This window comes from Clytia hemisphaerica, unplaced genomic scaffold (assembly GCF_902728285.1).
Source record: "Clytia hemisphaerica strain Z4C2 unplaced genomic scaffold, Clytia hemisphaerica genome assembly, whole genome shotgun sequence".
Taxonomy (NCBI): Eukaryota; Metazoa; Cnidaria; class Hydrozoa; order Leptothecata; family Clytiidae; genus Clytia; species Clytia hemisphaerica.
Window position 1 is genome coordinate 112,945 of NW_027103281.1, and position 7,572 is coordinate 120,516.

Below are 7,572 nucleotides of genomic sequence, written 5' to 3' on the forward strand. Positions count from 1 at the left end.
ATGTGCGTTAAAACGTGGAAATTTTGCTGTGAATTTGGACATTTTCTTCCACATGCGTTTAAAACGTGGAAATTTTTGCTGTGAATTTGGACATTTTCTTCCCTGTGCGTTTAAAATGTAGAAAACTTTTGTCGTGAACTTGACATTTTCTCCCACATGCATTTAAAAAATGCTGTCAGGCAAAAATGAAAAAATGTAGTTTGTCCGGAATGCAGGTGAAGGAAAAAAGCTTTCATGCGGCCGGCCAGAAAAAAGATTTTTATTTGATTTTTTTTATGACTTAAAAAGTAATAATAAGATCATTGCAATAGAACTTTAAAGATAACTTTTTTACTTTTTTTACTTTTTGGAAATTTTGGAAATTATGATTGCCAATTATATGACATTTTTTGCTTTTGGCAGCTACTTTTGAAAATTATAAATGCCTTATGCTATGGGAATTTTTCCTTTCGACGTTCTTTCAGATTATGAAAATGTTTCCCAAATTTTTTTTTCTTCTTTTTTTGCATTAAACACCTTTTTTATATAAGAACCAGTAAATTTTGACTGTTCTAATTTTTTTTTTTTTTTTTTGCACTTTGAGCTCTCTCATGTTCTTATTAATAGGATGTAAGTGAGGTATTTAGGCATTATACCCAATTTTTATTACTTGGCCCCTAAATTGCTTGAAATTGAGTAGTTTTCAGGCTCAGCATTGTTCTTTACGTTGTTCCTATTTTTTTTTGGCGTTTGGGCCTCGTTGTTCTTATAAAAATTGTTTTATATTAAAGAAAGTGTGTTTGAAATTATTTCCCTGTTTTGAAGTTTTTAACTTTTTGACATGCATTTTCTAAAAATATAACTTTTGGATGCTATGTATAATTTTTACCTTCTTTTCATATTTTATATATTTTACCTTTTCTCCAATATTTTATATTTTAAACCTCTTTTCCAATATATTATATATGAAAGTATATGCAAAATATTTCATCTATTTTGAAAATATAAATTTTCCTTTGGTTTTCTATTGTAAAAATATTCTCAATTTTTGATGAACAAGATCAATTTTTGTAGATATACATTACCCCCTGATTTAAGAAAACGAGAAAAGAAAAAAGGCANAAAATGGTCAAAATCTTTCTCACCATTCGTTTTTGTGATCTTATGGACCTAATTGATCATTTCTCTGTGCACACGAAGGATGCTTTCAGAACATAGTGGCTCCCACTATTTCTTTTGGTTCACCAGAGTTTTTACATGTTTAAAATGCATTGATAGAAATTTTCCTTGCTCTCGTGACGATCATGAAAATTACCAAAAAAGGTTTGTTCACCATGCAAATATTGCGAAAATAGCCCAAATCATGCCTCGAATTATTTCCCGATCAAGCATCACGCAAACGGCTGGGTACAACTTTTTAAAATTGTAACTAATTTGCTAAAACTAAAATTGGCTAACTTTCTCATTCCCGGGAAAACATACCTGCCCTGTCTCCGGGATCTTTTTGCTTCTAGGCGTCTCCGGCTAAAATCGGTGTTAAATCTACTTTTGTGGCGTTTTGGTCCTTTTCCGTTGTACACAAGCAATCGGAAAGTTTCGCTGGGAATAAGGAAGTTTAGCAACCCTACGGTATGTAGTGTAAAAAACCTTTCGCTTGCGAACACGAGATTTTCGTGCGTAACCCCTTTTACAATTGATGAAGCAAGTCGGAATCGACTTATGCAATCTTCCTGAAGTGGATGGATATAAACATTTGATTGTTCTAATAGACTACTTTTCCAAATGGTCAGAGGCAAAACCTGTAAAGGATAAGTCGGCTCCTACAGTTGCCAGGTTCCTGTATGAAATGATAAATACTTCGTAAACGAAGTTTCTAAAAATCTACACCAACTTACAGGCACAGAACAAAGAGTAACTTCAGCGTATCATCCACAATCCAATGACCTTTGTGGATGCCAGAACCGAGTCGTTAAATAATCTCTAGTGAAAGTTTTAGAAATTTCATTCAAGGGTATGGCAAGGCAAGAGTGTCTTTTATACTTTCACTTGAAATTGTTTCTCTAATCTATATATTAATACACTAAAACGTGTGTGTTTACAATGTTTTGTAAAAAGTTTTCGAAAATCTAAGAAAGCTCTACAAAGCCTCCTCTTCATGGCGTTGAGCCATCATCTTTTTGCACCTTATGCAGATTTCCTACCACATCAATAATCAGTAATCAATAACTTCAACGCGCAGCAGCAGCCTGGCTTATTTTTCTTGGTGGTGCAAACTATGAAATTGGCGCCCCTGATACTTTTGTCCTTACTTGCACCCTCCATCATTAAGTGGAAATATTAAACTGTAAGAGCAGTGACTGGTTAAAAGTAACGCCCAGAATCTTTGAGTTAAAAAACTTTCTTTATACGAAGGTGGTGGTAATGATAACTTGATATCTATTTTCTTGTTATAATTTTAAATGTCATAGTTTTCTAAACAAGGAAGAATTTTTCTATTTTCAACTTTTAAAATGTCTAAAAATGCCCCAATTTATCTTATACCGATTTTGCACCAAAAATAAAAGCTCTTCAAATAAAAAACATGAGCTGTTGATACTTGAAATGGAAATTTTATATCTAGCAAGTCGATTTGGTCTATATTTTTTTCCAAAACTTTATCAGAAAAATTACCTGATAATGTTAAAACTTTTGCGCCGCTGGTCTTACTTTACTTTCCATTAAAGAAATATGGCTAAAAAAGATCCCCAAAATTTGAAAGTTGGCAGGAATAAGGGTTCTTTAAAATTTTGGCGCCGCAGGGAAAAAATTCTGATGTAAGAAACGTCAAACAGCTTATAAAAGATCTTCTAAAAAGGAGTCAGCATAAGACCACAAAAAGCACAGCGAGCATCATCAAGTTTCGATTTCTCATTTTGAAGGTGAGCATCCTCTTTAAAATAAAACGAAGCGCCGCAGGCGAAAAAATTAACATTGCACTTATAGAAGGGCGTTATAAACTTGTCAAAGGCCGCCAAGTCGCCCAATTAAACATCAACAAAATTTTGGCGCCCCCTTGAAAAGCTCTTTTGGCGCCCCTATAAAATTTTTCTGGGTGGTGCACTGCACACCCTGCACCCCCTGCCAGGCCACCACTGTCAACGCAGACGTCTTAAAAACAAAAAAGAAAACTCGGCGATTTCAAGATTTCAGGAGACGTTGTTGAGAGATCTTTGAAATGCATTATCGAATGCATCTTTGGAAGATGTAATTAAGATTCAGCTGAGACGTCGGCTGGGATAGACCCACATCACCTTTCCTAAAAAAGTTGTTTCTTACTCTTTGACAATATGGACAATATTCTTGAGGGAGTATTTTTGGATTAAGTTTTCTTTTGTTCTAGAAGCCAACTCTTCTTATATATAGTGAAGATATGTAATATCTGTCATTTTAGAAAAAGAAAAGTATTGATATATAAATAACTCAAACTGATAAAAACGAAAAAAGTTTAGAATATTTTTGTTAATTGTGTGCATTTACGATTTTTTTGGTAATTTTAATTTTTTAATCATTTCGAAAACAGAGGGTAATTTAGCAAAAGGTTAAAGGGAATTTAAATAGTGGTATGTGAAAGAAAAACCTAATTCAAATGAAAATAGAAGGAAAGTAATAGTGGAGAAACAATGAATTGCCCCAAACTTTTTTGATAAACACACTCACGTACAATCATTTACACAAGTTCATCAAAATACATACAAAATGGGGACAAATACAAAAGCAAACACATCAAATGCATCAAAAAACATACAAACTCCAGGGGGTGTGTAGGGTTTTTAGGATACCCTGCAAAAAAGATTCAGTTATATATAGTGATTCAGCTATATATAGTGTCTAAGGAGGGCCCACCGGTTGGGCCCAACGGGCGAGAAAATTTTTGAATTTCGACCCTCTAGATTGGCTAAAACAGCCACCTTTTTATGCCCAATGTACCACGAACCAGAGATAAAGAATTAAAATTAATTTCATTTAAACACAAAATGAAGCTGGTAAAACTAAGATAGTTTTTTGGGTTATAGTGTTTTAAGAACCAAAAAAGAGTGGCCTCTAAAATATGGAAAAAATGAAGGAAAGAGAAAGGAGGTGTAAAACATTGGCAATTCATTATATCAATGACAAAAATCATAACTATCATGAATTTTTATAAGAACTTTTTGAACTTTACACAAAAATATGAAAAATGATAGCAAAATAATACAATAGAACACAAAAGATTATAAATTATACAAAAATCTTTATCTGATCGTGATAAAAGCAATAACAATAATAATAATATTTACTGAACTGTCTAAAATTTTTTAATATAATTTTGATTCTTATTATGTCAAATTTATTTATCTTATTGCTGCCAAAAGGCGACTTAAATAATTTCAAGCAGATTAATAATAATAGCCTTTGGCCATATCAAATGAAAATTTAGAGAAAAAGAGCAAAACTATTTCATTCAGACTGCTCAAGAAAAGAGTATTTCATTAGAAAATTGATTAATGTGATGTATTAAAGTATCCAAAACTAGAATTTGTACTGAAGCTGAAATCTCTATAGTTGGTTCATCTTGAAATTGTAGTCTAGCCCCATTCTGGTGTCTCGTTTGGAACTGTTTGCCAAATCAAGCAGGGAATTCTGTACCAGGGGTAAAAAGCCCCCAATCCGAACTGAAAACAAACCATATGTCATCAGAAACTCATTTATTCATTATGTACATAATGCAGCATGTTTTATGTTTGGTATCAAAATTCAGTTTCTGTGTTATAAATTTTAAATATGATTTACATGACAAATATTAATATCCAGTTTACAGGGAAAATTTTGAATCCAAAAACTTCCAAGAAACTAAATGTTTGGTACACATCATCAATTTGATTGAATTATTCCTTCCATTCTGTTGTGTCCTTTAAGTTTAAATATGGTTTCACTCATCTTATTAGCAGACTTTCAGTGTTTACAAAGATTTCGTACCAACCATGTGAAGGTGCAAAATAATCCATTGATCTAGGGGCCTCTGTATGGTACAGTATGATGGCAACTAACCTGAAAGTATATGATGAAGAGGGAATTAGGATGTTTGCAAGCTACATCTACATTAACAAACACAAAACAACAAAATTTAAGTCAAACGACAACTGGACATTCAATGAAATTAATCTTATATAATAACCGGCTGACTGTGGGTAACTGCCAACCGCAATGCTTCATGCGCCAATCTACTAAACTTCTTGGATGGGTTTTTTGGTTCTGAGAATAATACTTACAATTCAGGAAAAGTTCTGCACAAGTTCTGCATCGAAGCGTATCCATCAAAGAATTGTTGCCCACAAGATGGAGAGAAATGGAACTGTACAGGCAATTTCCATTTGGAAGAGAACTAAAACAAAATAGAGAAATCATTTTTAAGATTGTCGTGCAGTTTTTATGAGCAGTACTTGACTGGCAGGTGCTGGCCCGCAAACTAAACATAGTCAAATACAATCTGTTTGTGTACCTCAAAATAGTGTGCAAAAAACCCACACAGCTCTTTCTCTCCCCAGAAAAATATTTTAACCGGCCAAAACATATTAAAAACATAAGGGTGTCAAGGTCAGAATCACAAAATTTTCAATGTTATTTTTTCTCTTATTTCAAAATAAAACCACAATAGGTTGGTTGTCCCTTTGCCTCTTAAATTACCACAAATTCATCTCCTGTCGTCAACCTTTTCTTAGCCAGAGCAGAGTGATTGGCCAAACAAACAGTAACTACGTACCCCGATTGATCAAATATCTTATAAATATTTCATGATTGGCCACTCACTCACTCATCACTCACCACACACAACAAGTGGTTTTGTTGATTACCAAAAATTATGACAGGTCATAGCCCAGAGGCAGATAAGTAGAGAAAAGAGGGGGAAGGGAAGCAGTTTTTCCTGCACTTATCAGATTATAATTGATAACATGCAGGCATGAAAAATAAAAGAAAAAAATACCACATACCTTACAGATTTGACTTTCCTTATTGCAATGGATTTCAGAAGATAACCATAAGAAGAAAAACAAACATTGATATGACATTGATGACAGCCCTCAGATGAAGAATTTGGAGAAGATCGAAAATGTGCAGCCTTCAAAACCCTTCAGAATTTGCGACAAATTAGATAAAATCAGGACTGTCTATTCTGTTTTTTCTTCTCCAAGCATCTAAAGCCATTTGACGAGTCTTGACTTTTAACGTTTTGACACTAACAGCCATCAAATCCCGGGCAAACCCTGCATTTTGACCTCATCCAGGTCTTTCTGCAAAATTTTGCAGGATGCAGGCCTGCAAAACGTTTTGTACACAAAATCTAAAATACAGACTCAAGCTGCGACAAAAAAGACTCCGGAGCATACCCTGCGAGTGCATGTTTTGCAGGGGTGTCGCACCGCCCCTGAACTCAAAACACAACCCGAAGTCCCAGACTTGTGACTGGCATAATAACTTTCCACGTGTTTAAGGGCCTTCACTCAGTCGCCTTCAGAAAAAGGAACCGACCAGCAGCTTCCGAACAAAATACAGTACCAAAGGGCAAAAAGACATACTATTACAACATACACTACAGGTGAAACAAAGATATGTAAACAACATTTCACATAAAAATTTAAAAAAATTCAAAAAACTGTCAAACACAGAATCAACAGTTAGGCGAGAACCCGGTTCGGCGTGCCGCGACGGGACAACCGCAAAGGAAATTGAAAGCAGAAAATGAATAGTTCCGTTGCTATCGTCGGGAGGTCGTCAGTAGTCCGACACTTTCTAGCCCGACAGTAAAAATGTCCGACATTAGATTTGACGAATGCGTCAGTATTCCGACAATAATTTTGTCCGACAATGAGTCAAAAAAAACATAAAACGAAATATGAATCGCCGAAGAGGGCACATCTTTTATAAGCAACCGCGTGCTTATAAAAATCCAAAGTTCCGATTTTGAGGTTGGACCCATAAACCCGACTTTTCTTAAATTTTGGGAAGCTTATTAAGATTAGGCTTTCAAGAGTCAGGAAATTGGATTTAGCTGTTTTTACGACCCTTCTTCTTTTTTTTGGAGGGGGAGGGGGCTGGAATTAAAGTTTGTGGTTCTTTATTTCTAATTATGTCAAAATGCCGCCAAATTGAACTTTAATCAATATTATCTCAGTGAAAATCTTTTGTTTTCGGACAAAAGTGACGTCAAAAAAAAAAGACCTTTAAATTGTGAATTTATTTTATAGATTCGAGCTATTTTACTGTCGGACTAGAAAGTGTCGGACTAGTGACATGCACCCCACTGAGCATTTTGCCAGTGGAAACTGAATTTCTTTTTTGTGGCAAATGTTATGGTGTACTAGTAAGATGCTCCCTTCATATGAGTTTATTAATTTTCAAATGTTAGCTTGTACTGGTTGTAACTAACTAACTAACTAACTAAGCATTCCATAAAAGGTTTTATTTGGTCATTAAAGGTTTTGCAACATTTTATAGTACTTATCCATTATCAGACTTATTGTAATAACGTCCCCTTATGGGACTTTCCTTGCGTTTTGTAATTCCTGGTAGACTATCTCG